The 25989-nt window shown below is 42.2% G+C and overlaps 1 long non-coding RNA gene across 1 annotated transcript; it reads right to left on the minus strand.

The window, feature by feature from the left end:
* Positions 1-6929: 6929 nt before the first annotated feature.
* On the minus strand, positions 6930-23232 carry LOC141371109 (uncharacterized). Its single transcript, XR_012375758.1, has 3 exons — positions 23098-23232; positions 10606-10795; positions 6930-7456 (listed from the first exon to the last, which is right to left on the minus strand). It is a non-coding gene; the product is annotated as an uncharacterized lncRNA (long non-coding RNA).
* Positions 23233-25989: the final 2757 nt, after the last annotated feature.

The following is a 25989-nucleotide window of genomic DNA, read 5'->3' on the forward strand; positions in this document are numbered from 1 at the left end:
CCAATATATACCGTGCTTAGTATGTGTCAGGAAACTCCATATGCACATTGTGTGTATCAACTCACTTAATCCTTATAACAACCCGGTGAAGAAAATACTATTGTTATTTCTAAATTCACATATGAAGGTAACAGAGGCACAGAAATGTTATATAACTTTGCAAGATCATGCAACTAACAAGTGATTTATTTTAAGGAATTGGTTCAGTGGGGCTGGCGAGTCTGAAATCTGTAAGGCAGGCCCATAGGCTGGAAATTCTGGCAGGAGTCAGTATTGTAGTCCTGAGTCTGAAGGCAGTCTGGAGGCAGAATTCCTTCCTATACTTTTTGGGATACTTCAGTCTTTTCTCCTAATGCCTTCAGCTGATAGGCCTGCCCACATTATGGAGGGTATTTTGCTTTGTTTCACAGCCTCCAGATTTCAATGTTAATAACTAAAAAATACTTTGATAGCAACATCTAGAATGGTGTTTGACCAAACAACTGAGCACCTTGACCCAACCAAGTTGACACATAAAATTAATCATCACAAGGGCTGTTTGTTACTACAGCATTACTCAATCCCTCCTGACTGTTACGTGCTCTTATGCCTCATCCTCTCCAATGGAAATGGAGTTTAGATTCAGTAAATGTGCCATTATGAGGATTCTGCTTTTTAAAGTGTTAGTTTAGTACTCCTTTTAAAAAATGTGACTTGCCAGTTGTCCTTGTCTGTGGAACCCTGGAAAGACGCTGGAGAATCACAGGGCACATGCTAAGCAGGAGGCAGATACACGGATGGATAGATACCGGTTGCTTCTGCTTACAGAATCCAGGTACACTCTAAAAATAATAAACGAGCATCCCCAATAGTGAGCGAGCAATCTGAGAGCCATCTGCTAAAGAACACTCCGTCCATAAAGGGGTTAACAGGGATTCAGGCTCTCAGGAGAGCGCTAATGAAACAGTCACAGAAAGGATGTTCAAAATATCTCACCTGGCTGTGGTTGCCATGGAAACTCATTTCCCTTATTTATGTTTCTCTTCCCCCTCTTCAAATTACTAATAGTAATAATTTGGCCAGTTATTAAAAAAGACAAGGAATGGACCATGTGAACTCAGGCAAGAAATGAAAAGTGAGAGTAGGAGAAAAGACTGTTAAATAGAAAAATAGATGCATCACTGAAACAGTGTCAATTAGCTGGTAAGTCGTTCCCTCCACTTAGATGTGAATGTTTGGTGGTTTGGGGTTGCAAAGAAAGTGGGGGAAAGGCTTATAATGCAAGAGGGAAAGTCTTTCAAGATGTCTACTCCTTATTTTCTTTAAGACTAAAACATCAAAACGAACCCTCCTCTGGAAAGAATTATTCTTCTGTTCAGATGTACAAGTCCAACTTGTACCCCCAAATTATACATGTATCTTTATCCGTGACCATTTCCTCCCTGACTACATATCAGTACACTACTATGAATCGTGCCTTTCTCGATGTCAGCATGGCTGACCTGAATTGTAAGCTTCTAGACCAATAGGACAGAGGTGTTTCAGGTCATAGACTTTCTTGAAATTTTCAGAAAATCAACCCTCTCCTTGCAAAAGGCACATGCATACAATCATGCAGAAGTTGGCGATTTCAGGAGGTTTATGAACCTCCTGAAACCCGTTCAAGAACTTTATGTTCTTGAAGGAAAGATACCATGCAGATGTGTAGTTGTTGGACCAGTGGGGTTTGGGAATAATTTTATTTTCTCGTGAATTGCTTTCACCTTGTTCTGAGACTACATTCCTACCTTATATACAGTGTTTTTTCTTAGTGCTCAGACTCCTAAGACCTTACTAGGGAAATTAATCAGAGAATTATTGCCAGCCTTCTGAAGGACAGTAGATGATGTAGATGTACACGGTTGGGCCTTAGATGAACTGAGGCAGGTGGACAGGACCTAGAAGAGCTGTGGGGACCAACTCTTTTTATTTGTCTCTGCTGTCCCCAACCTCCCCCCTCCTCTGCCACAATTTACCTTTTCCTTCTGTAGGTAAATTGAGGAGATAAAGAATGTTCAATTGAACCGCATTATTTTCAGACCTCTCTTAGGACATTGATCAGTAGCATGTCATAAGCAACGTGTATCAAAGTTTTCTCAAGAGAAAGGGACAGGGGTGGGCATTGACTAAGCCACTACCTTGCACCAGGCATGTGTAACGTCTCACTTCACGCCTGTCACAACCTAAAAAGTAGGTTGCATTGTCCCCATCTTATAGATAAAGAAATGGACTTCCAAAAAGCTAAACAACTCATCCTGGCTCATGGGATTCATATGGCCAAGGTGTGAGATTTGATTCAAGATCTGTCTCCGTCTTTTTGTGTGTGGTTACACCACACTTTCTCCAGAAGATGAGGTATCAGAATGGAAGGGCACTTCCAAGGGAGGGGGGCAAGCTTCCTTAGAGCCCTCCCAGCAAAGATTGCAGACACCCTTTCAGGACAGAGACAAAGAGTGGGAGGAGGGTTATTGCGTTGGAAACCTGTCCTAACAGTGGTGGTTAGAACACAACCTTTGATATCCAACAAAAGGAGGTTCCCACTAACACACGTTATTTACCATGTATAAGCCTCCGTATCCCCAGCTATAACATGGACATCGTGATAATATGTAGGTATAGAATTTTCAAAGGTATTATAGAAAATAGTGTATTATAAAAAAAAAAAAACAATGTACCTAAGCACTATGCCTGGCTCATAGTAAGGATTCAAATATTGATTATCAGTGTTCTTACTGTAGATAGAAACTTCCACTGCCAACATTACTTCATCAGGACACACTGTAGTCTTGAGGTTGAAGAGGTGGCAAAGGTTGATGTTGCTGAGCTCTGTCCTGGGTAGGACCTGAGGTCCTTGGCCATGTAGATTCAACTCAAAAGTTTTTCCCAGCTAACCTGTTGTAACATTATCTGTGATAGTTTGGAAGTTAGAGACTTTCCATATTTTTAAGAGCTACACCTTAATTTATTCAAAATGTACTTTAAAAATAATTTCCCCTTACTATAAAAGTAATATTTGTTCAATTTTTAAATTTCAGTTGACTCTTGGGATGCCTGGGTGGCTCAGTTGCTTAAGCGTCCTGGGATTGAGTCCCACATCAGGCTCCTTGCTCAGCAGGAAGCCTGCTTCTCCCTCTGCCTCTCTCCCTCTGCTTGTGCTCTCTCTCTCTCTGACAAATAAATAAATAAAATCCTTAAAAAAAATGAATTGAAATTTCAGTTGACCCTTGAACAACATGAGGGTAGGGGTACCAAGCCCCTACACAAAAATCTGCGTGTGACTTTTGATCTCCTAAAAACTTAACTACTAATGGCCTACTGTTGACCAGAAGCCTTATTGATAATATAAATAGTCAATTAACACATACTTTGTGTTACATATTTGCACACTGTATTCTTATAATAAAGTAAGTTAGAGAAAAGAAAATGTTATTAAGAAAATCCTAAGAGGGGCGCCTGGGTGGCTCAGATGGTTAAGCGTCTGCCTTCGGCTCAGGTCATGATCCCAGACTCCTGGGATCGAGTCCCGCATTGGGCTCCCTGCTCCTTGGGAGCCTGCTTCTCCCTCTGCCTCTCTCTCTGTCTCTCTGGCTCTCATGAATAAATAAATAAATAAAATCTTTAAAAAAAAAAAAAAGAAAGAAAATCCTAAGAAAGAGAAACTGCATTTACAGTACCATACTGTATTTATTGGAAAAAATGTGTGTGTAAATGGACCCATGAAATTCAAAGCCACGTTGGGTCAACTGTAGTTGCCAACATGTATTTCGCTGTAGTATTCATCACTCCCTACACTCTCTTAGATTCAGTCTACACCTCTCCTTTATATCATCTGCTGGATACTATAAGAATTTGAATTTACAATGCCCAACCATCAGCCTTTTCTTTTGAGAAAAAGAAAAAAGAAAGAAAAAAATTCAAGTTACTCCATCAGGAAGAAGGGACACTCCAGCAAGTTCAAGTATATGTAGAAAAAGAAGTTATTTTATCCTTTCCATCCCTGATTTTTCCTCTCATTTCCACTGGAAGAGTGTAAAGAAGAGTCACAGTATAAATTCTGTTCTGAGCACTTATAAAGTTAAAAGTAAGCAATTATATTTCACTTTACAAGATTTATACCAAAATCAGTTGTGATGGATTGCATAGTGAAAATATTTATAAAGGCACAGAGAAAAGACCAGAAAATAGGCACACACCACGCTTTTGTGTTAACTTAGGTCATCCCTAAAAGATGTTACTGGGTATGGAAAAGAGGGGAAAGTTTCTGTTTGGTGCAGTTCTATATTATCTGAGTTTGTTTCAAAGAACTTCAGCAATTTCTTAAAAGCTATGAAAAAGGTTTTTTTTGTTTTTGTTTTTTTTTTTAAGTTTTATGTCTTTATCTGAGGGGAGAGAGGGGCAGAGGGAGAAAGAGTCTTAAGCAGACTCCACGCTGAGTGCTGAGCTCGGAGCCTGACGCAGGGCTCGATCTCACAGCCCTGAGATCACTCTCCTGAGATCAAGACCTGAGCGGAAACCAGGAGTTGGACGCTTCGCCCACTGCACCACTCTGGCGCCCCAAAAGTTATAAAAAGTTTTAAAAGACTTCCTGTTAACGAGGGCAGAGGAGAAATATCTGTGATCTCTAAAATTAACAAAGAACAAAAGGAAAGAGAACAAGAAAAAAAATCTCCATGTCTGTGAAACTACAACTCAGGAGAGGGGCTACAAGAACTGGAAGTAGACCTGGTATAGAACAAAGAGAATCCACGGTTTCCCAGAGTAGGACACACACACACACACACACACATACACACACACACACACGAAGTAATATTTGTCATATATGAAAATGAAACATAGATCATGAAAATGTTGGAAAGAGAAGCAAAAAATAAACAAAATATTCATAAAATTACCATCTTTAAATAATGGTAACATTTTTATGTCGCTTTCATAATTTACATATTCATGTTTTATTTTAAATTTTCAACAAAAAGATGTCATACTATTTTGAAATCTTTTTTTTTCAGTTGGCAAAATATCATTAGACTTGTTATTAAATATTACTTCCTACAGGAATATTTTAAATAACTCCTCGATCCTCCATTCTCATATATGTAAAAGTATTTTTTATTGTATTTAACATTCCAGACAACAGTTAAACAAACATCCTTATAGTTAAGTTTTACTTATTTACTTATATCCATGACTGTTTCCTCAGATAAATTTCTAGCAGTGGCATTGCTGGACTAACAAGCATGTCCATATGTAAACTGTTGCCTGTAAGAAGTCGTATCCATTTATATTCTGATCGGTAGTATGCAAGAATTCCCATTTTCCCCACATCATTTTCGTTGACTACTGTTGCTAATATTAACTATTATAATTTTTTGTGAATGCCTTTGGGTAGGTAAATTATTTACCATTGCATTTTTTTCTGATGTGAATTGTCTGTCTTTATCTTTTTCTCATCGAATTGTTAAAACTGTTTGTATATTGAGTATTTTAACTGTTTGTATTATATATTTAAACATGTAATTCGGTTTGTCATTTCTTCTTAGGTGTAATTTTTGATGTTTTGATGTGCAGAGAGTTTTTGCATTTATGTAGTAAACATTATTACTTTCTTTAATGATTATTGCCTTAGGACTCATGCTTCACAAACCAGTATTATATAAATATCCACCTCCATATTCTTGGAGAACATTATTTCCTATTTTTACACTTATAAATGTCTTTCATCTAAAATGTATTATTTCAGTCATGCGAGTCAGGGACTACCTTTTCTTTCCTCACCCCAAATGAGTAGCCAGGTGCCACAACACCAAAATTATTGAATACTATACCACATCTTTTTATTTAAATGTTACTTTCATCATACACGAAATTCTTATATTTACTGGGAATGTTTCCAGGAGTTTTATTCTTTTAATAATCCTATACCAGCACCATACTGGCATTATAACTTTATAATATATTCTAATTGGTGATAGGGGAAATTCTCCCTTATTACTCTTCTTTTCAAACATTCTCGATTATCCTTATGCCTCTATTTTTCTTCATAAACTTTTGGATTCTTTTATGAAGTAAAAAAAAGGGGGTGGGATTTAATTGATATTTATAGTCTCATTTGGGGAGGGTTTGTAATTATCTTATAATTAAGTCATCTCTCTATATTGATGGGGAAAAATAGAAGTGTTTTTCTTCAAAATCACACGTGTTGGATGTTTTCTTTAAATACAGAAAAGAAATATCTTTCTGGTGAATACTTTTTAATAGCAGAAAGACTGTGAATATAAAATAGCACCAGTTTTAGATTCCTCCTTTTTTTACAAGCTTTCATGTAGCAAGTCATGCAGAAGAACTGGCAGATACCCACTAGAAAGATTAGTGAAAGAAAATGAAGTTTTATTTAGGAAAGAAAAACTTGAACTAATAAAAAGACCTGGAAAGAGATCCCATTTTAGCTAACAACTACCTGGACAATACTTTGTTCTTAGGATGTGGCCGTCTGGCCCTCTTTCTTTCTTCTTGCTATGCTCCAAAGAGCAAATGTTTGGTATTTAGGAGTCTTTTTTTCTTTTGACTTGAAAAGACGTACATCAATGATTTTGCCATTGCTTTGAAAACTAATCTTCTAAGGCCAGAGAAGAACTCGTTCTAAAAAACCAAATTAAATTGCACTTTTTTTTTTTAGTTTTTATTATTTCTGCTGTTACTTAAGAATGGTGAGAAAGTTTTACAGTCTCATGGAAAAGAGATGTAGCATTTCTTCACAAACTATCAGAAGTAGTTAATCTATTTAAATCGTTACATGATACTTTCATAATTATGTGGATGTGTGTGGAGGGTGGGTAAGGTAGCTCTGGGTTGGAAAAGGCAGGGGAAAACCTTCGAAGACATAGATAAAGATATGGGACATGTAATATCATTTTATCCTATGGCCATAATCGATTATTAGAAATCACAAACAGTCTCAGGTAGTATTTTACTGGAAATAAAAACATTGAGATTACAATCTTCAGATTTAAAATCCATTTTTCATAGTTATTTTAGAGTAGATCAGCTGAAGGTGCCAAATCCCTCAACCAGGGAGTTAGTCTCTGATTTCGCACTAAATCAAAGGCTCAAAGTCCTTAAAATGAATTTGATTTGTCTTGTGTAAGGAAACTAAGAAACATACAGAAGGTTGCAGTCTTCATTGTACCAGAATAAATAAAATCCAACACATTTTTTTACACATCAACAACAGGAGGACCCAGTAACCAAGATGGCCCCTTGGTTTTCCTCTGAAATTCCCAGGCCCACCATGGGTGTTCCTGCTCATGCTCTTTCTCTGGGTGACGGTGGGTGTCTGAATATGTTGAAAACTCCAAGTGATGTTTATTTTTCAGTCTCAAACTGATGTCTACACAGTATTCATATGATCGTCTTCTGTTTTCTTCAACCTTGAAATGGCCTGTGTGAGAGTAATGGAGGGATCACATGTAAAACATTTTGGCACATTGTACTACCATATATATAAAATATGAAGGTTTTAATATTTAAAAAAAAAAAAACATTTTGGCAGCCATAGGGATGCATTTGCGACCCAAGTAACAGATGAAGTTTCCCCACTAAGAGCTGCTTGTGTTAGCATGTTGAATGTGGGGGGAATGTAACCACATCAGAAAGAAACAATTTCTACATGAATTCTACATCGATTTTTTTTTATATAAACATGTGAGAAAAAAGGACACCTCTGTAATTTTTCTCTGGTGTTTATACGTAAGTGGAACAGCTAAGCAAATGGGAAACACAGTCACTGAATTTGTTTTAGACGTTCTCTGTTTATAGAAATAGGGCATTCGTTTGTAGTACCTGGCTCTAATCGTGCTGTGGACTCTGTTCACAAGTTTGTTGAAGTTGTGCATTATAATTTTAAAGGGGTTAATTGAATACTAATCCAATGCACAGCACAAAAATTATTTGAACCATTCCAAGGAAAGCCGAAAATCCCACTAGCTGCCTTGGTCCTCATAAATCCCTACCCCTGTGAAACTGAGAAAATGAATATTCAATATTTTTTCCATTTGAGTCTCTTGACATTCTATTGATTCACTTTATTTTCCCAACAATTTTCTGACAGGTTTCCCAATGTGGATTCTGTAAATTCTTTGATATTCATCTTGTGATTGCCTTTGAAAATGAGTGCCAACTTTGGGCCAGGGCTTAGAACTCAGGAGCCCCAAGCCCTTCACACCCCGGGAGCCAGCATCGTGGTAGAATTTTGCTTAATTACCATGTGATCCTCAGATCTGGGACAAAGTCAAACAGCAGAAGGGAAGGGAGGTTCGAGAGTGCATGAACCTGAAGTTATGTTTGTGAACCGTGTTACGCTCCAGGGGATTTGGGGGCAAAGAGAAGTGGGGAATGGCTGGACCTTAAGACTGTGCTGGTAGGAGGAAGTAAAAGAAAGCACATCACTTAGAGGTGAGAAAACCAGACAAAGGGATGACTAGGCAAGGCAAGCAAGAAGCACCCATCCCAACCACTAGAATGTGGAGGGGAATGGCAGTGACCCACAGAGAAGAAAAAGGGTGTAGGAACAGGTGAGTCTCTCCCAGTGTAGGACCTAAGAGTCAGTTGATGTCACCATTCTAGAGAGTGCCATTAGACACAGGTAGGTGACACAGGCTCTTTCTTCCCATTCTAATGTGATCCTCTATCAGAAGAGAAATCTCACGTTTGTCGAAACTAAGTTTTGACCCACATGTTTCAGAGGAAAGACGTGGCATGCGGATCCTTCGCAGACCTCCTCCTGGTCAGCTGTGTTCGTTTCTCCATCACACTTAGTGTGAGCATCTTGTAGGAGCTTGAATTCCACAATTCACTTATTTTTGTATTCCCTAATGCCTAGCTCCACGCATGCAGTGCATGCTCGACGATATTTGTAGACGAAGTGAATGAATGAACACGTACATGGTCCATAATGTGGAAAATGTCATCTTGGCCTATCACCCACACAGGTTCCCTTCCCTTCAGATTAGGAGCAGCTATGTTAAGCATCTGTCTGTCTCTCTATTATATAACTGACCTGGGAGACCAGCTTGGAGATTATAGATATATGTTTCAAACACTCTTTGATATCGCTCTTAAACCCAGGATGTTTCTAAACAATGTCTTTGGGTTTGTACCTTGGAGGTGGAGAGATTCTACTCACTTCTCTCCTAACGCTTTTGGCAGCCAAGACCTTGACTTCTCCACACTGAGTTTCCTGGTTCAAGTAACTGGCCTATTCAGTCCAAAAAATATTAAGCTGCTGTTTTGACTGCATGAGTATTGACTTGGGCAAACCACTGGCTTTTCTCTCTGCTGATGGGTTACCTGCAGCAGCACAAGGCACATCTAGAGCCTGATGCGATGGTGTTTGCAACAAGTTTAGTTTTCTTTACTTTTCATGGGAAAAACTTTGTCTCCAAAGGTGACATAATTTTGAGGTTGATGCAAAATATCTCTGATTTGTTTTCATGGGACAGGAGTGGTGTTTTACAAAATAAACATGAAAAATTCCATGGCACATACTGCTTTAGGCTTGGTGTAGTACCTTTTAGTTTATGCGTACTCGTTCTGGGACACAGTCGGCCCTCAGTTACTATGTGTGAATTAGCACCTCTGCTCCCCTCCCCTAGTACCAGTCATAAGTTTTAAGTTGGACCACATCCTCTTAATTCACCAGCCACTCCTTGTATACAAGAGCTGATCAGGAAGGCATTGTTATATATAATAATAGCTGCTGACATTTATTCAGATTTTAAATTAACAATGATCAGCATACTATGATCTAAGGGCCATATCTGGCCCATTACCTGTTCTTGTAAATAGAGTTTTATTGGAACAGTGTCACATTCATTCATTTACACATGGCCTATGGCTGCTTCTAGGCTACAACAGCAGAGTTAAGCAGTTGTGACAGAGACCTGACAGTCCACGAAGTCTAAAATATTTTCTGTCTGACCTTCTCCAGAAAAAAAGTTCATCGACTCCTGATTTACGAGGTGCTGTGCACTGTGCAGGCATGTTGTAGCTCATCCCTTCCAATTTTCACAATCATCCTAAGTGATGTGTACTGTGCTTAGTCCCATTTTACAGATAAGGAAACTGAGGCACAAAGGGGCTCAGTCAGGGAGTGATGGAGCACAGAGCAGAACCCAGTTAGGTGTGACTCAAAAGTCCATGCGTTTCACCACTGCCCTGTCAGCCTTCTACCCCATGAGGAAATAGATATCCTTGCCTTTGGCGGCAGGAAGCATTCGGTTACTAACTGGAAATGGACGTCAGGGTGCGCCCCTCCTCCTCAAACTCATCACAAGCAGCGCCTCTAGGTCCCTGGTAGGAGAGGCATGGCTGGGAGTGATTGAAAGCACTGTTGCTGGACAGGCTGGGCAGAGAGAGGGGGCCTGTGTACCTCCCAGGCCCTCAGCTGACAGCCTGGCATCTAGAAGACCGTGAGCAGAACCCGGACTATAGCTCTCCGTCTCCCGAGTGGGCCTCCATGGAGATTAATTCTGTGTCAAAGTGTGAGCTCTCAGGCAACCTGGGAGCCCAGCAAGGCATGTTAGCTGTCACCTGAGAGCCCTGCAAACACGAGGGAAGCCTGCTTGGTGGCAGCGTCCCAGGACTCTCTGTGCCGGCCAGGCCATCCGTCTCCTGCAGAGAAGCCATGTACTCCTCCCCGACTGGATGGAAAACTTCAGCTCCTTCCAAAATGGTGCCCCCCAGGCTCTGGAGGCTCCAAAGAGGTGCAGGGGAATTTCACCTTAAGTCAGAAAGAGAGGGGGCAAGGAGGTTAACAGACAAATAGCTGTAATGTGAGTAGACTTCCTTCATTTAAAATTTTTCTAAAAACCCCTCTGCTAATGACTTGGTGATTTTCACAGTAGTAAATGTGCTGACTTAAAAAATCTGTGGGAGGTCAATAATTTTCCCTCTGCCTGTCACTGTGCTGATTGTGGTTCAGATGCACCTTAATTACAGTACCTACAGGTGGAGTATTATACAGTGTTTACATTAATCAGAATAGATTTACTGAGGGAAATAAAACCACCGGCTTCCTTAGGGTTGTACTCTTATCAGGCAGTAAAGGGGCTGGCGGGCCTCTGGGTTAATGCTGGGGGCTTGGAGCCAAGACCCCACCTCACAGCAGCTAGTGGTCCCGGAGTATCTCCATCCTAAGCTGGAGTGGTGTGCTGAGCTAAGGAATCAAAGGGAAGTTCCAAAAATTGGATTCAGGATTTTTAGATCAGAGGATAAAGTGTGTGTGTGTGTGTGTGTGTGTGTGTGTGTGTGTACTTGCATGTGTGGAGAAAGAGAGATTGTGCAGTTATTTAAAGAAATTTAAAGACGCAGCTTCCCATTGCCTGAGGCCATAGGAAGCAGGAGGGACCCATGTTACCTAGGGGGACCCCTTGTTCTACCAAGAGTTACGTGCATGCACGAGAAGTGAAGAAGGTACACACAGCCGTCCAGCTGGGGCTTGGAAGAAGGCTACGTTTTGTAGTCTGTTGTTGTTGGTTGTCCTGTTTTATTTCATCTTTTGCATTTTACATAAGGGTTTACCATAAATTTGATTCGAATAGAGGCCAACAGCCTCCACTAAGGCAGAGGGGCACGTATGCTGGTTGGTGGCTGAGTCTCCAGCCCATCACTTAATCTCCATCCTTCACATTCCTCATCTGCAACATGGGCTGAATAATAGTACCTGCCTCGCAAGGTTGCTGTGGGGGTTTATTGAGATAATACGCAGAAGGTGCTAATAACAGTGCCCGGCACGTAGTAGGTGCTCAATTAAAGCTGTCTCCTTTGATCAGAAGTCATTGCAAACATGGGCTTTTAGAGTCGACGAAACTCAGTTTCTAGTCCTGTCTCCATTAGGTAGTAGCAGTGATGTTATTCTAGTTACTAAACTTCTCTCAGCCTCAGCCTTTACTCATTTATAACAGGGGGATAACAGTACATTTCAAGAGGGTTGAAGGCAGACTATCCAAATTTGTCGCCAGTGATAACTACTAGTAGTGATGACTACTAGCAACAGATTTGGGTGTCATCTAATCTTTAGGAAGTGACATGGTCCTAAGTTCCTGGTCTAGTTTTCAAGGTCCCTCTTTTCTTCTCCCAGGGATACTAAATTCTTTACTCATTACACAGTTAACATTATTCTCAGCAGGTCATGCCTGGGTTCTTGGCTAAATCTAGAGTTGGCTCATGGAGTCCCAGGAGCACATTCTCCATCCACAAAAAAAGAAGTTCACAAAACCGTAGCATGTACTTGAGAGGGAAAGCCCTGGAGATGTTCTGAAGATGACGTCGAGTCATAGGAAAACATTTCAGTGGCAATAATCCATGTAGCATTTCCCCATTTCCAAGCATGGTCCCTGAATTGGCCCCGTTCAAGAAGTGGACAAAGTACTTGAGGGTTTTAGATTTTCCAAAGAATTGACCCATCTATCTCTGGGAGTCACAGCCCTGTCACTACTGTGGTCAGGAGTCAGGACTCCTCTGTGCAGAACCAGACCCAGCAGGCAGGGAAGGTTCGAGACCACAGGTTGAAGGCAGCTCAAGGTTCCCCAGCAGCTTGGCTCCAGCTCAGGACCCATCTCATCCTCCCTGAATGGGCTGTCTGCAGGAGCAATTGTAAGGTTTAAAAAAAAAAGTCCAAAGAGGAAGGAAGGGAGAGAGGGAAGGAGAACCTCACTCTTCTCTCCCTACCTGGCCTCATTTAGTCTTCTTTTGTGTGCATTCACGAAACGTGAGCTCCAAGTGCTAAATGAGAGTTCCCACACCAAAGAGGATTTTGCCATCTTTTGCCAGATCCCTTCTTCTTTAGGGCTGTGCTCACTTCGGGCTCTCCTCGCCGACCATAATGAGCACATGCAGTGCTCGCGGAGCTCCGTCGTTAGGCTGAGCATTTGGATCTAATTGTACAAAGGTCCACATCCTTCAGACTGTTACTTCTCGCTTCCATGGCCCAGTAAGAGCCCCTCTGGGAGCAGTTGCTCAGGTGGGGACTGGGCTGGGCTGGGAAGACACAGACTCTGTCTCACCTAGAGCCCTTTTTGTGCTTGCAATTACGTGGTTTCATTTCAGGGCTCACAGCTAAAGCTGACCTTTCTTTGCATTACAACTAGTTTCATTAACACCTTTTTTTCTTTTTCCTTCCTCAGTGTGAGCTTTTGTCATTTGGTTTGGGTAGCCAGATTGCTTGGGGAGGGGGCCGCACAGCCAGCTGCCTGCACTCTGTCTGGGCACAGGGCACTTCTCAAAGACTTAGGTACCATTCCGGCTTCTGCTTGCCAACTGGAACTCAAAAAAAAAAAAAATCAATAGAGTAAGTGGCTCACTGATTTTCAGACATCTAGTGTTTGAGTACCACAATGGATCTGAGGGATTATAAAGAATTAAGCCCTTAGTTCAAAAATAAGGGAAGGGGGGGGTCTGAGAGGCAACTCGGGGCAGGGCTGAGCTAACTTCCAACCCAGCCCCCCTAAATAAAGCCCCTCCCATGGCTGCCCTGAGGGTTTCCATGATCCACAATCACTGTTTTGCCATAAGTCTGGAGCACAGCCTCAAGATACGTCACTAATTTAAATCTATGATAAATATTAGAACATTTTAAGAGGATCTGTTTAGGCTTCTAGTACAGATAAACAGTACTCTGCCCACAATCATGGCTTTAGAGCTATTGTTTTAACGGGGGGGGGGGAGGGGGGAGGGGGAGGTATACAGTTGACCTTTGAACACTGTGGGGGGTAAGGGACACCAACCCCCTGCAGGATGGAAAATCTACATTTAACTTTTGACTCCCCCCAAACTTAACTACTAATAAACTACTTTTAACTGGAAACCTTACGGATAACATAGACAGTTGATTAAAACATATGTTGTATGTTACAGGTATTATATAGTGTGTTCTTAAGGTAAACGAGTGATAAGAAAATGTTACTAAAAAAATCATAAGGAAAAGAAAATACATTTGCAGTCCTGTACCGGGAAAAATCCTCCTGTAGGTGGACCTGTGCATTTCAAGCCCATGTTGTTCAAGGGTCAACTGTAGTTAGCATACTATTTGCTTGTAGGTAAGTGGGTGCTTCTGTGTTTGCAAGCACTTGGTAGAACAGAGTCCTTAAGATCATCGTGAAAAACAGTCAGAGATAAAGAAAGGGCTAGACTCTCCGGCAAGAAAAGGTTGGCTATGTCAAGATTCACTTGAGCAGGAAACTTCACAAATTATAAACTGGTGGCATTTCCAAATGAGTGGCATTTTACTTTATGGTCCTGTGAGGCATGCACAGTCTCTGTGAAACGATTATATAAGGGACTGGTTTTATTACATGAGCTCACTTGGTATCTATGCCCCGAGTCGGCTACCCTGGGGGAAGAAAAGGTAAGCGTGGTTGATTAAGAGGACCCAAACTGAATTTCTCGACCTGATTTCTGGCTCTGGGTCTGCCTCTAACCAGCTGTGTAACTGGGCATATGACTTTGTTTCTTTTGATCTTAGTTTACTGTCCAAAACCTTGCACTAAAGGGTCTCGCATAGGTTGCCAGATTTAGTAAAAACAAAAATGAAAAACACAGGCATCTAGAGACATTTGAATATCAGACATTTTTTAGTAGAAGTATATCCCGAGAAATATTTGGGGCATTCTTCTACTCTTCTTAAACTATTCATTGTTTTTATGTAATTCAAACTTAGCTGGGTATTTTGTATTTTATCTGGCAACCCCAGTCTCTAAAATCCTTGAGATGTTAAATTTGAATTCTGTAATAAATGTATCTGACTTGTATTTGTTTCTAAAAGGGAGTGTGAGGGATCCTGAGGGAAGGGGGGAGGGAGGGATAGACTGAGGATGGGGGGCAGGGAGAAGAGAGAGAGTGAGACAACCCCCTGAAAATAGCAGCCGATTTCCAGTCCACAAAAGGGCAGTTCACCGCGTCTCGAGGAAGGTGTTTTACAAAACTCTCATTTCCAGAGGCAGCCCCCTGAGAAAACGGCAGCCTTTCCTTTTCCTAATGGCCCTGAGACCTAGATCTCTTGAAGGCCCAGGGAGCTCAGTCCCCACAGCTGCCTCAGGCACCGACAATGTTGTGCTGGACGGACACTGGGTGAAGAAAGATCAGGGGCGATCGCACTTAACCCTCGCCCCATGCCACCATGCCACGACGCGTGGAGAACCAGAGAATCCCAACAGGGGCCTGAACAAAACGTCCTCGTGGAAGCCAGGGATGGTTCTGGGCGTCTTCTTTCTCCCTAGGTGAAGGGGAGATGGCGCCCAGCACAACCTCCATGGGTATGGGGAAGGGGGCAGGGATGGGTACAGAGCAAGGGAGAGGCAGAGAAGGGAGATGCTGCAAGTCAGCGTTCCAGGATGGAAACTGCCGTTAGCAAAAGGCCTGGGAGCTGGAGGTGGGATGAAAATCAGATTTCCAACACAGCCTTAAAAAATAACCGCAGATAACGCTTTATGCTGTGTTATAGTGAGGTCCCTCCCTTAAGAATAATGACCACCTCTTCGGTCCATTTAGTCTGGGTCTTTTGCAATTTATCAGAGATGAGTCTCCTGGAGTCTGGGATCCCATTCAAGGCAGTGTGGAAACATGCACAAGTGTGTTGATTACATTTCCACAGTCCTAGCTTCTGCCCTTGAGAGGAGCCGTCCCTCCAATGATTTCTGGAATGGATGGGCAAACAGAGCCCCAGTGTCTCCAAAAGCACTTCTGCATCCCCCACCCACACACCCACACACCTATCCAGACACACAACCCCCCAGCTCCCCTGAAATTCTACCTCCACCGAGAAGTGCGCCAAGCCAGAGCCTGGGTGTGAACACAATATGCTTAGGATGCAATGTTTTATAGACAGAAAGAAAGGAGGAAAAACAACTCTTTGCTTTAGATGCAAATAAACTCAGCTTCACCTTTAATGCCGAAAACCTGCGCCCTTGGCAAGACGTCTAGAGACTGTTCCAAAAGTATTAATCTTCCTCCGCTTACATGTTAAATAGGTCTTTGGAAACTGTTTCTCTAGCACTGCTTTTTCTCTCCAGTACAATCTCCCTCTCTCTTTCCTTTTTAGTACAGTCAGAACTCCCCGGCAGCAGGAAGCCCCAGGGGACCGAGGTCGGGAAACCAACGCCCGTGGATTTCCCGAGCCACCCCCAACTGCGGATGTTTGGGCGGTCGGGCCGGCCGGCAGATGGCGCTGTGCCGCACGTTATGGGCCTTCGTGTGCCGGCCGCGCTGGAGCCAGGAGCCAGACGGCTCAAAGTTTCTAGTGCCATTCCTGGACCGAAACAAATGTTTGTGGAATTAAGTAGTGATTTCCTTTAGTCTGCGCGACTCTTACCGGCTGTGTTTTCAGGCTCTAGATGTTAACATATGCCATATATTGCTTTTTTGGGTGAAATCCTGGGTTTCCAAGCACATTTTAACCCATCCCTAACTGCTCAGGTCAGCTAGCAAAAGTCTGGATTTGCTGATAAAAAATAAGCCATAAAACTTCCATATTAAGAACTAGAATGGTTTGGAAGACAAAAAAAAAAATGCTGAAAAATGTAAGTAACCAGAGAGCCTCAGATTTTTCTTTCTAAATAAACAAGAGAGGGAGGGAGTTCCTTTCACCAGGCTCAAAAATAAAGCACCAAAGTGGGCAGGAAAGAAGCTCAAAGCTTGGGTGGAAAGAGTCGCTGGCTACTGGGGGTGGTGGGAAGGGGGTCGCGGTATATCAGTGCTGAAGACCCTTGAGTGCAGCAATCACGGATATTTCACTGTGGACAAAATTTAAGAGATGTGCTGGAGACCCAAGGCTATTGGTCTCGAAGGCACAGCCGGAGGCCATGGGTTTTCAGGACAAAGTTAACAACCCTGGATTAGGGGGGGAATGAATTGCCAGTGCATTTGCTCCACCATGCCAAGTGGCCCCATTAGTTAGGGCTCAGTATGTATTTCACAGCTCCATAAAATCCATCTTCTCAAAGTAAACAAGGCAAGGCTGTGTGCATCTCCAACAAGACATATGAAGCTTTGTTTGGGATAATGGATTTGACATGAGTAAAAGCAGTGGGGATTAGATGGGCCCAGCAAGGATAAATATGACTAATTGTCATCGCCCCGCATCCGAATAAACAGGGCCAGCACTGCAGGCTAGGAAGAGATGTTGGAGCAAGGGGCTTGGCGGGGTGGGGGGGGGGGGACTACAACTGATGGGCAACTGATTGATAAAGCAGGGCTGGAATGCAGCACCGAGGAGGTTTTGCCTTGCGTGTGGATGCGAACATCGCTGTTTTCGAATTTCCGAGCGTTTTATTACTCAGGTGGTGCTGCGTCCGGCAGAGTGCGCATGGCGCTGTCTGCCCTGAGCACAGTAACTTTGGGCTCCTCTTTCTTAATGTTGATTAAACTTTGGAAACTGGCAGAATATCCTGGTCATCTTTTATACAAAAAGGACAGGTTTTCAAATCTTCTCTTGGACTTTTTAAAGTTTTCAGCCAGTGGCCCAACCATTTCTCTTTATATCCTTTAGAGATAATGTTTAACTTCTTAACCCATTTTACTGTTTTATTTGGTTTATAAATCAAGAACTATGGCTATGTGGATTTATTTTTCTTAGGTAATGAATAAATATATCTAGTACTGAAATACAGTCCTTTAAAGTAAGAACTATTCTCAGACTTTGAAACTTAACCATTCAAAACAGTAATTATGTTTAAGGTGATCGAATAATATGACCAGGTAGATTGATTTGCTCACATATGGTTTTTAACATTTGATGCTGGTTTTTTTTCACCTGTTTTCATTTTTAAAGCTGAAGTTCAAAGACATTTTTCTAGCCAAATGTCATTTATTATGTCAATGTATGCTGTTTATCCCATGAATATTGTTAACGGAGTGAAATAAAACTGTAGTTTTGTGACTAATAGCAATATTTAAGGCTTACCAAATATTACAAACATTGCAGATTCTATCCATAATATCCAGAAGCTGATTTTGGATCAGCTTTAGATCTGTGTTTCAAACAGAGCCACATTAAATTTAAAATTAGTCAAGGATTACAGTTTGCTATGAAGAACGTCTCCACCTCCAATATGAGCGAATGTCATCAAAGTGAAAGGGGCAAAAAAGGAAAGACAAGAAAAGATGCGATTTGTTTTGACACGAGTGAGAGAAGCTTAGTGTCGCTTCATTTTTAACCTCATTTCAAATTATCTTTTAACCACCCTGATATTTCTGCATGGAGATAATCACCTCCCATCAGCCTCCTCAAAACCCGGCAGCTCCATACCCAGGGCTAATGCTTCTTGTTAAAATCATATTGCTAAACAAATGGTTACAGCTCCTGCAACAGAGAGATGGATATCAGCTTTGCCGGACGGGCGGCCTTTTTTTCCGCCCCGCCTTCCATCATTCAATGTTATTTTGTTTCCCTTGGGTAATTTTAATCTTACATAAGGTGTGTGAATGTTTTTATTCCTAGAAAGGCGGGACAGGAATTTAAGAAAATGTAAAAGCCAATCTGCCCTATAGGTGATGAAGGTAGAGACCTGTTGAAATGGTCCTGAGAAAATAAACACTTGGATGCACAGGCACACTGAATAGAAGAAAATCCTTCTCAAGGAAGGCAAGGAACCATAGGACGTCCAGAGAAGAAAACGTTCCCGAGGTTTTAAACAGACACCATCAATTACTCCTCCCATCGTTCCAGAATTTACCTATCACTGAAGGTTAACAAACCCATCAAGAAAACGGGGCTTATTTATTTTGGCAGTTTTGCATCTGCAGATAGAAAAAGCAAAAGGCCCCTGCTTCCCATTTGAAAAACTAGCGTTGAAAATGACTGGCTGCCTTATCTCTACATGATTTGCCTTAACTTCACTTCCTCTCACTTTGTCATTTAATTTGTAAGGTTTCCAAATCAGAGTGACTATCCTCTATTAGTCCGCCTGGTGACAGAGGGCAGGGTGTTGTTGTATCTGAGTAAATAAAGCAGAAATCCAAGCCTAATTACTGGGGAGATAAACCATGCTGGCAGGGGGTTACCTTCCTCAAGGTCTGGAGCCAAGTGCACCCACACATTTTGGAGTGAGACCATGGGCACCAAGAACACACAGAGACCAAGTAGGTTGGAGCGCATTTGTCTTCATGTGGCAATACTGATAAATTTCAGCAACTGCCTTCGTTACGGGACTGTGTGGTCAATGTGCATCTACGGGGGAAGCAAGTGTGTATTCATTAATCAAATGAGATAATGGGGGACAAAGGTGCTTCATAACTGCAAGGGGCAAAACAAATAGAGAGTGGCATTTTTGTTCCAAGGGCATGTGTGTATATTTAAAGATAGTCTACATAAACATGCATTAAACAGCTCATGGGGTGGGGGGGGGGTCGGGGAGGGGGGGAGACAGGGGGGAGAGAGATGGGGAGGGAGATACTGAGAAGGCCTTTCTGATGACAGCAGTTACACCCTGGAAAGAATCCCTCAATATAGGTAGATTACAGATACAGTGTAACGTGCAGAATCATACTGTATGCAGCATAGTGACTCAACAACTTCTATAGAATAGAAGCTGATTGAAAATCTGATTTATTGATTATTCAGAGACCCACACTGTGTTTTTATAGGCCCCTCTCCTGCATATGACTGGACCATATTTATGCAAATTGCATAGGCATGCTGAGAAACTTCCCTATCAAGTGTACTTTTTCCTATGTATTACGCAAGACTCCAACATCCGTACTGCCTGCCTTCCCGCTGCCCTCCCTCCAAAGTAAACAACCCAAAAACGCCTACGTGTATGGTGAAAATCATTAACATTGAAGAGATGTTCAGAAAAAAGAGAGGAAAAAAAAAAAAAACCCAGTCCCTGGCTTCTGATTTGGATGATTACAATTATCAGTGGATACTGTAGCGAGAGCTGAGAAACCGTGTTTGGAGAGTGAATCTATTAATGCAGCTTTATCCAACAAATATTAAAATTGCAAAGTAATTTGCCCATTTGACAATGGCTAATGAACTTAAGTATGCAGAATGAACTTTAATAATTGAGGAAATTGTGCAATTACACTGAAAGCAGCTGAAAATTACAAATAAAATTAACTCTCTACTTTAGCAAGAATATTACTGCTTCTATTACCAGTCACTTTATGTGGGTATCGAGAAAGTCTGGAAAGTTTCAAGTGACTGTACATTTATTGTGATGATTACTCATTTTTTTAAACAGAAATGAGCCCTAATAATTCTTTTCCCCAATATGTTTCTGGATTACCATGTGGTTGGAATTACACAAAATGTCTCATTGGCAGGGTATGTTTTAATTTTGATTTCAGGTTTATGATCCTATCTGTGTCTATTTTAAATCTACATGGATTACACTCAGCAAAAATCCTTTTACTACCCTGGCTTGGCTGTCTCATACTATTAGGCTGTATATGTTCAGCTTCTACAAATCTGTTAATACATAAAACCATAAGAAGCTTCTTATGTTCGAACCAGGTTAGACCGAAGACATCAGATTAATATTTGATAATATAGAAGGGCCCTTAATCAGATTTGCTTATTTCGTGACAGAATGTTTCTGTAATTATCATAATTGTTGTGCTAAATATGTTTGTCTTTGTATCTGGCTTTGGGCATAATCTTCTCTCTTGAAAGCCACTCAATGTGGGACTTGAGATTCCTGCACAAAACCCAATTAATATTAAGATGACAAGCCCCGATGAGCTCCAAAGAGGCAACAGCTGAACAGACTCTAACATTCTTAAGTACAGATACTTGAGTGATCAAGTACATCTGAGGGAGACACACAATTCAATAATCCCTTTCTCAAGAAAGTCAAGAGGCCTGAGAGATACGAAGGAAATCAAAGGAACACATCAGAAAGAAAATGAAGGGTCTGGTCCTGTAGCATCTCTATTAAAATGCAAAAGTTATGGATTTTTTTCGGGGTGATGGGAACCTTTTCTGTTTTTATTGATTTCTTTTTATAGCTTGATGATTTCTCTAAGATTATCTTAAAAGCTTAAAGAAAAAAGGGGCCTCATCAAAAGGTATCTTGCATGACAGGAACATACACAGTTTTGGTTAACATGATGAGGGAAGGCTCCGGAAGTCCAGGGAGAAAGGGATCCTGCTGGTCCATCAGCCCGGGGAAGGTCTGCAGCCTCCACAGTAAAAGGGAAATTGTACTCCCACATTCCCTGGGGGGCCTGTGGCACACCCACCCTGCCCGCCCCTGGGCCAGTAAGGAGAGACGAATGACAGGCTGGGGATACCTGGGAGTTCCCCCAGAAACAGAGTTCTAAAGTGCCGCATTCACAAATGTATTCCCATTCGCGTTGTATAAAGTGGTCGCCTTCGTCCCCTGACGCCCCCCCCCCATTTCCTAGCATCGCGGGTGACTCCTTGGATTTACAGCTAAATTCACTGTCCAGAGGTGACATCCTAACCCATTGATTTGCAATCAGAAATTGGTTTCCTGTCACTTTAAAAGTGAGGCACTAAGGGGCAGTAAAAACAAGGCTGTCGGAGCTAAATGGAGCTATAGTTCAGGCTCTGGGCCATTACACACTACCTTTCCAATGTATTTATTACATTAAGAAACCTCTGTAGTGCACTTTAAATGGCTGGTGACACCCTCTTAGGTGACTTACTGCTCTGTGAAATCAGTTTTGTAGAAACTCTTTCACATGTGCCAAAACAAAACAAAACCCAGTATGCCTGTGTTTGTGCATAAGAATGTTCCAGTACCCAGTCCACGGAGTCTCTGCATGCTCTTGTGCCCGGCGCATGGGCAGCAGAGAGTGTCCATGCCGAGCACAGAGCGTCGTCCGGAGCTCACTCGGCTCGGGCACCAGGAAAAGTGAAACCAACCAGTGTGACCCCTGCTACTTGCCTGATAAATCCGGGGGAGCCTCTGAGGCCACCTGCCCACTTTCAGGGTCTTATCCCAATGGGAGAAGGGCTAGTAGTACATATACTCCTACCGCCCCCACACAGGACGCCCCATCAGGTCTTTTCAGATGGTTACCTTTACCGTAAACAGCAAGGACCAGGGATAATTCCAATCCAAGCCACCCAGGCTCAAGTAGCAATCTATCTCCCTGATGCAGCCTTCCATTTTCAGAGACGCAAGTGTTCGGGAATTACTGTGAAAATGTGTCCGGAGATTCCTCCCATACAACCAGGCACACAAATCCCTTCCAGGTTCAGCTCCTGGTTGGGCCCAGGGCCTCCATTTCCTTTCTCTGGTTGTCACAACAAGGCAGGATTTCCCCGGGAGAGAGACCCTCACCTGGGAGGCATGGAGGCTCAGCGCACCATTGCATCAAAATAGACTCTTCGCCACACGAGCACGGACAAGCCTGCTCACGGAGCGAATTGCCCCAAATTGTGAGATATTTGAAACAAAATGTGTCCCTGTTGCCTTCCGAGGTTCCTGCTAATTAATATTCAAAAGACTCAAAGAGGAAAAATGGATACCTAAATCATACATATGTATATGCCTTTTAAGCTTTATTATAAAGGCAAAATAACCCCTTACTTGGTTAAAATCCAACTTGAGTCAACATACAAAGGTGACTGCACTGTAATACTAGACATATCTGCATTATGTAGGCATGTTACTGCGCCACCAGAATCTCTCAATAGTAATTATTATGCCAAGCACCCTGTTGGCACAATTACACTAAAGCTCTAATTAGTAGCAGTAAGATTAGAACCCCTACATGTTAAATCTGTAGAAGCAACGCTGAGTGAAGGATTTAAAACAGTTTCAAAACATTGTATTGTCTTTATTACAGTCTTTATACTTCAGTAAAGAAGGGTTTTCTATAAAATGCACTTAAAATAATCTGGTCCTGTCACTAAAAATAGGAAAGATAAGGTAATTGCAGTCAAACCTAGCGAGTCGACTTGCTACCTAGGTGCATTAAATCGAAAATGACAAATCTAGTGAACTCCAGTGGGAGATACATACTTCCTCCCTGCTGGACGCATTGGTATTTTTCCAACCATCAGCCAGGGGAACATGCAGGGGCCATACTTGTCAGGGGCGGTTTTCTCATTACCTCCGAGAAGCCGGAAGGCAGGCGACTTGCAGCAGGAACGGATCTTCTTCACCAATCTGATTGTAGCATCAGGAGATTTACCTGTCTCCTTAGAGACTGCGACAGCCACTTTGAACACAGCGCATGACTCCTCCCCTCCGACTGAGACAGCACCAGGCGCCTTAGCTACCTGCTGGGTGCAAAGCTGGACATCCGGGTCCTGGAGCTGAGGTCTCCAGGGAGAAGGGCTCCTGGGCCGCCCCCAGCAAGGAGTGTCTCCCCCCGCCCCCCCACCCCTCTATTCCCCCGACCCCGAAAGCTGAGAGCCGGCTGGGGGTCTGCGGCACACACCTGAGCGTTTGGGGAAGACAAAGCAGCCAGGGCTCCTTACAGTCCCAGCTCTCGAAAGAGAAGGAATTCAGGATTGCCACAGGCCAGGTGTATATATTTCGATTGGGAATCTTTCAGTGGGATTTTCCCATGAAACTGAGTCGTCACGACTGTGTAAAATGTTTTAAGGGAGAAAACCTAGAAGCTCAGCAGGAAGGAAAAACAAAGCCATTTCTTCTGCCTCATGGTTTCCCACCCCCTGCCCACCCCCTCCCACGACCCCCCCCCCCACCTTCCAGAAACAATTAGGTTTTGATCCTCAACAAACCCTGAGAGTTGAGGAATGCCAGATCAAGGCAGGTAGAGTCTGCCCTGGGCCCTGCCTCCCGTCCACTGGCTCATCTGCCCACCCGGCCCCAGTCACGGGCAAAAATACCTGGTCCCGGCAGCCTGGCAAACCTCCTGCGAGGCAGAACAGGGAGTTCTGAGCACATAGAAGGCACTGTGAAGGCCCCAGGAGCTGTTGGTAAATTGAGCCTGTGTTAAAAAATGCATACACCTGTGGGCAGAACTTGGCCTTCCTACTTTGAGGATGAGACCTTAACAACGCAACTATTCTGGAATAATCTGCCCATAAACATATAGACACCAAATAAACATGTGAAAAATGCACCTGGGCTTTTCCACTGGAGCAAATGCATTATTTATTTCACTTCGGAAATGCTAAGCCAAAAGACTTTGGCCATCTAAGATGAGAATAAGAGACAGAAATCCCCAAACGTTACTGCAGCTCTACCTTGGTGTCCACTAAACAGCTGCTCTTTCCCTCCACCAACAAATTTGCCATAATTACAGCAATACTTAGTAAGCGTCTATTTGTAGAGCATACGTATATAGAGTTTGGAAATGCGTAGCCTAACAGCTATAAAACTGTCTACAAGAATGTGCAGTGATAACAGGGCAGAAGTCAGAGGATGGCCTCTGAATCTTAATAATTGTATTATTCAGCCATATGTTATATCTGGAAGTGCTCTTTACTGTAAAATAGAAGACCGGGGAGAGTGTGGTACGTTCTAGCTTCTATATTTTACGTTGGCTTCTCTTTCAGAGCCCCAGACTGAGGGAAAGGAAGTGAAAACATCCTTCTGCCTTACAGGTTATCTTATTGCCGTCATAATTCCAGTATTTATATGCATGCATGTTTTATCTACAAAAGATATCCACATGAGAGCTGATCTTTCTGCAACTGTTACAGAACTATTAAACATATATTAGCGTGGTCATTTTTATTTAATGGAAACAAATAACAGTTAATCTTATTGGAAGGGTTAAGTGGGTTTACTTGGTAAAGGGCAAATCCCTTTGGATGCTTTCTTTTTTAAAGAATAGCTGGGGTTGCTGACAGATGGTCTTTGTCTGAGTGTAGCTGAGGACAGATACAGTTTCTTTTTACACATTTATGAAAGTTGTAGATATAGATGCTTGGTAATATGCAGTGGCCTAGGACAAAGAGCAAGCTTGGTGGACAGAGCGGATTAGATTTCAGATCAGTGACAGATGGCTGGCTTAGCAGAGTCGGATAAAATTAAAAGGGGGGTAGGGGATGGATAAAAAGAAGCCACTTTCCATGTAAAAGTTACATCTCTTAAGACAATGGCCGCATGCAACATTCAGCCCTCTTCCCAACCTGGTGTCAAATTCCTAGATTTAAATTCCTACTTGAAATATGCGTTTTAATTTTGCCTCGGCAGAGGAGGTGGGATTATTCAGTGTTGACCAAGTTTATCAAAGGGAAGCTAAGAAACAAGGTAATTAACAATTTGCCTTTCAACTTGTCCAGCAGAGAGTACTTTCATTTGCAAAATTGCCCTGGATATTTGCATGTGGCTCCTTACTCACACCATTCCCCCCCAGCTCGAGCAGATTTTTATAAGCCTATCGGCAAAATCCACATTTTTGCTTACTCCATATACGCCATTCAAAGCTCTAACATCACTAGAATCTTCGTCAAATAACCATACAACATATTTAGTGTTAATTTGTCGCACTGAAATTATTCATCGGTGCCTTGAGTACGTCCGGTAATATTTATGGGTTATGCCATTCCATGTTTTCTGGCAGTGCAGTTTGCTAGATTTCATAGATTTACGGTGTCTGCTTTTTTATGACTGACAGAGCAATAACCAGATTGCAGAGATATTTATGTTGTTTGTGGCTTAGCAAGATAATTAAAGGATATAAATTAATCAAGTGCAATTAATTAGAAACTTTATGTTCGCAGCAGTCCTTCTTTGCATGTATAATTTATATTTATTGATTTCTTAGCTTTCATTAGCCTATGAGATAACACCAAAAATGCATTAGAGAAGAAAATGTACAATTAGCGCGAGAGTGAACCCTGGCATAATGGATAGATCAGCACATGTTTGGGGCCAATATAAAGCTTTGTTAACTGTCATAAGCAGTTACAATTGATGAGTGGTATTTCCCTACATATCTTTCAGCTGATTAACGGCGTTTTTAAAGAGTCGCCTTAATGGGAAGCTGATAGGTTGGCTAAATTTACATTTTAATCAGAGTATT

This window comes from Callorhinus ursinus, unplaced genomic scaffold (assembly GCF_003265705.2).
Source record: "Callorhinus ursinus isolate GAN/ISIS: 27379988/994484 unplaced genomic scaffold, GSC_fseal_2.0 scaffold56, whole genome shotgun sequence".
In the NCBI taxonomy this organism is placed as follows: domain Eukaryota; kingdom Metazoa; phylum Chordata; class Mammalia; order Carnivora; family Otariidae; genus Callorhinus; species Callorhinus ursinus.